Source organism: Odocoileus virginianus, chromosome 2 (genome assembly GCF_023699985.2).
Source record: "Odocoileus virginianus isolate 20LAN1187 ecotype Illinois chromosome 2, Ovbor_1.2, whole genome shotgun sequence".
Taxonomy (NCBI): Eukaryota; Metazoa; Chordata; class Mammalia; order Artiodactyla; family Cervidae; genus Odocoileus; species Odocoileus virginianus.
Window position 1 is genome coordinate 3,154,804 of NC_069675.1, and position 4,497 is coordinate 3,159,300.

Below are 4,497 nucleotides of genomic sequence, written 5' to 3' on the forward strand. Positions count from 1 at the left end.
TTTTCGCTGTCTGCATTTCTTTTATGGGCGTTACTATTATTGTTTCATGTTATAATTATTGCTGAAAATACTTTATGGGGAGGAGGTGTTTAAAGTGATCGCTCTGGGTGTCAAATACACTGGAGAAAGCTGATGTCATTCAGTTGCTAAGTCGTGTCTGACTCTTTGCGACCGCATGGACTGCAGCAGGCCATCTGTCCTTCACTATTTTACAGAGATTGCTCAAACTCATGTGCATTGAGTGGGTGATGCTGGAGAAGCTTGCACTAAATGACCATTGGGGCCAGTGACAGAGGGTGCAGTTTCAAAAAGATACCACGAGATGGCGGTGTTCCCCACGCCGCGGTGGCTCAGCTTCTGAAACCCGGCTCCTGCCTGCTGCCCCGTTTGAGCTACCTTTTTGCCCGGAGCAGAACCCACGACTCCCCCCAGGCCTCACAGCCCCTAGTCCTGTGCCCTGCAATCCATTCACTCCACAGCCATTTGAAGAATCTTTCCTGTGAGCAGCTCTGACCTCTTCCAGGGTTCCCCAAACATATTCATGTTAATGCTGACCTCTGGGCCTTTGCAGTTCCTATTCCTTGTGCCTGAATGGTTTTCACTATTTTACTAATGTCCACAAAACTCGTACTGCATTTAAAATATGAGTAAGTTACTGGGGGAGGTTACTTAATCTGTGCCTCTGGTTTGGCCAGAAAGAGAAGGTAAATCCAGGTTGAAGAATTAGAAAACCTGAAAGGCAGTGGGGAGACACACAGGGTGTTTGAGCAGGGCAGAGTCCTGGGAAGTAAAGGAGAAAGGCCTCCCCTCCCTCCAGCCCTTCAGGTGTAGGGCGCTCTGGCTTTGGCCAACCCAGGCCTCTTCTGTGGGTCCACCCGTGTCTGGCCCAGAGGGTCTTCCTCTCTCTTTGCTTTCCCCAGTGGGGCTGTTGCCCTCTGGTGACCTCCTCTGAGCCTGAGTCGGCCTCTGGTCCCTGGAAGACACCCGGTGTGTGTGCGGGGTCGGTCCCGGTGGGGAAGCTGCCAGCTGCAGGTGGGACCTGGCTGTCACCTTTCTGGAAGTGTGGTGACTCCCTCCAGTACAGAGGAGCTCGGAGGCCCCAAGAGGCTCACAGGATTCAGCGAGACACAGCTGGGAGCGAAGTCCCATGTGTAGGCACGGACCTGGCTGAGCCCGCTGGCATTCTGGGGGCGCAGGATGTTCTTGGGGTGGCATCCAGCGTTGTCTGCCTGTGTCTGTCTCTCTGTCCTCACTCTGTCCCCTCTGCTCCGTCTCAGTTTCTCTGTCTTAAGTCCCGCACAGCCTCCGCCTTCTCTTTCGGCCCCATCTCTCTGTCCACTAGTGTCTCTGTTGATTCCCATCTTTGGGCTTCTCAACCCTGAGGGTCCCTCCTCTCTCCTCTTGGGTTCTACTTCCTCTGACCTCAGTGCCCTCGGAGGAGAAGGAAGGGGCTGCCCCGGGAAGGGGCCAGGGCCAGGTGGCAAGCACAGCTGCTGTCTGGAGTCGCACACCCCATGCTGAGCTCCACTTTGGAAGGGCCTTTCCCATGACCTCCTGATCACTGTGGGCTGCCTCTTCCCTCTTCGCACCCTTTCTCATCTCCCGCTCTGACCTCTGTCCTGTTTCTTTGCTGCTTCTGTAGGTGTCACCCCCACCCATGGCTCAGCTGTCTGCGTGCTGCAGCTTCTGGGCTTTCCTGTCATTCACTGCCATGGCCTTGACACTGACCAAAGGCCAGTCCTCGGCTGCCTGCACCTCTGCTAACGCTCGGTCATCTTAGGTCCTTCCACGACCACTGGCTGGGGGTGGGCTGTGCAGTGTGGCTCGGCCGGGGCGGTGCTTGAGGACTCAGAAGACGGCACTTTGGAGGCCAGGGAGGGTCCGGCCGTTGAGTGGTCTAGGGGTACTTGCTCTTGGGCTTGGCTGTAGAGGGTGTGGGGCTTCTTCATGGGGAGCCTGGCATCGCTCTGGAGGCCTGACTGTCCCGGGGAAGCAGTTGTGAAGGTCCAGGGTAACTGCTGGTACAAAGCTCTGGTTGCTGGCTGGGGTGGTTCCATGGGCTGGTAACTTGTGTTCACGGGCTGGGCATTGAGTCAGTGGTTGTCATCAGCTTTGGTAGGTCACTGTTGTCATCAGTTTGGGGAGGTCAGCGTCTGCCCTTGGCCCTGGGAGGTCAGCGTTTGCCCTTGGCCCTGGGGGGTCAGCATTTGCTCCTGGCTCTGGGAGGTCAGCGTTTGCCCTTGGCTCTGGGAGGTCAGCGTTTGCTCTTGGCTCTGGGAGGTCAGAGGCTGCCCTTGGCTTTGGGAGGTAAGTTTTTGTCCTCGGCTTTGGGAGGTCAATGCTTGTCCTTGGCTGCTGGGTGTTCATTCGTTGCCTTTGGTTTGGGGAGTCTGGCTGCTGTTGGGGCTCTTCCCCTCATAGCTGGTGGTGGGTCTAGGGGGTGCTGAGGAGTTCCAGCTGCTGAGTCAGTGGATGAGTGTGTGTTGCAGGCAGTCACTGCTTATAGGCCCCTGGCTGTTATCTGCTGGAGCCTGGGTATTGTTTGTGTGTCGTCTTGGGGGTGTAGTTAGTGGAGATCAGCTCCCTCATCTTTCCTTCTTCCTATGTTATCTCTCTGTTCTGCCCACATTTCTGTTTCCATCTCTCTCTCTGCACCTCTCCTTTCCATTCACACGTGTTGAGCACTTACTGTGTGTGTAGATCAGCTGTAGCAGGGCTCTGGACCCTGCTCATAGGGGAAGAGGTGGGACCCCTGCCACGGAGCCTGGTCCTTGGACTGAAGTCATAGGTTTATATGGGGTGAAAGAGCTGGATGCTGTGTGCCAGAGAACCCTTGATCAAGCTCCTTGCTTTGAACCTTAAGGCTGAGTCCAGGGGGTGCTTGGACTGGCCTTGAATGCCTGGGGTCGGGGGTCTCAGTCACAGACTTTGGGCAGGTGCAGGGTCTCTCCCCTGGGGACTGAGAGGACTGTGAGCATCAGGGGAGAGCCTAGCCACACTGATATCTGGGCGGGTAGGGTGGGAGGAGAGTGTTCCAGGGGGGGGAAGAGCTCATGCAAAGGCCCTGGGGCATGACAAGGAGGCCAGTGTGGCTAAGCAGAGTGGGTCAGATGGAAGGGGTGGGGCAGAGTGTGCGGAATTTTGCCCTCACTCCAAGTGAGGCGGGAAGCTCTGGGGTTGGGCACACAAGGCTCCGGGCACAGACTAGCTCAGTCTGCAAACACGGCTCTCATGTGATGCCCGCTGTCATGGTGGATATGGGCTTGGCTGGGCCCAGGTGGGACTCATTCTAAGGCTTTCATGCATGGGAACCTTCTCATCATGAGTCAGGGCTCTCGAGGCCTTTTGAGGAATGGGCTGGGCTGCCCAAAGCTGTGGGAACAGCCCTTGTGACCCCTTAGCCCAGCAGGGCAGCCTTCTTCACAAGAGGAGGGAGTACAAGGCCCATGAGCAGTTGGGGGCAGAAGGCGCTGGACAAAGACTGGAGGGAGGGTGGGCCTTGGCAGAGGCTCCCTGGGGGTGAAGGAGAGGGGCTGTGGGAGGCAGTGTCTGACATCTCCTTGTGTGACTTCTTGCGATGAGCAGCTCATTACCTACCAAGGCAGCCAGGCTGGCCCGTGAGCTAGAATTCTTAGAATGTTCTTTCAAATGCTGACCCCAACCTGGACCTCCACCCCTCCCCTGTGGTCCCATAACCACACCAGGCTCACCTTTTTCTCTAAATATTTCACTCCTCCAATACTTATTGCATGCCTGTTGTGGAGATGTGTGTCCCTGGTACACAGACCCAGAGTCTCGCTGCAGTGATGGTGGAAGGCCATGTGACCCCGGGAGTCCAGAAGTGGCTCCTGACCTAGTTGAGAGGAGGTCAATCTGGTGGATTTCATGTAGAAAGTAACATCTAACCAGAGTCCCCTGTAGGATGAATGAAATTTGGCCACGGAAGAGGTGAGGAAAGAGTGTTCCAGGCACAAGGAACAGCATGTGGAAGGCAGAGAACATCGTTTTGGAAACCAAAAGAGGTTTGGAATGGCTGGAACACAGTGTTTGAGGAGGGATGCTGAGGCCAACAAAGGGGTCATGCTGGAACTGTGACCCCCTGGGAGACAAGTGACCTTTTCTTTTGTATTTCCTGGTTGCTCTGCCAGAAAGCAACTTATTCCCTGTCTTCTCCCACCCTCCCATGGTGCATGAATTATATAATTTTTCTTCTTTCTTTGAATTTGAAGTATAGTCAATGTGCAATAATATATAAGTTACAGTTGTACAATAGTGATTCACAATTTTTAAAGGCTATCCTCCATTTTAAAAATATTGGCTACATTCCCTGTATTGTACAGCATATGCTTTTAGCTCATTTTGTACTTGAGGACTCTTTTCCCCTCCCCTGTCTCGCCCCTCCCCGCTTCACTCTCCCCACTGGTAACTACTAGTTTGCTGTTTATATCCTTGAGTCTGCTTCTTTTTTGTTACATTCACTAGTTTGTTGTATTTGTT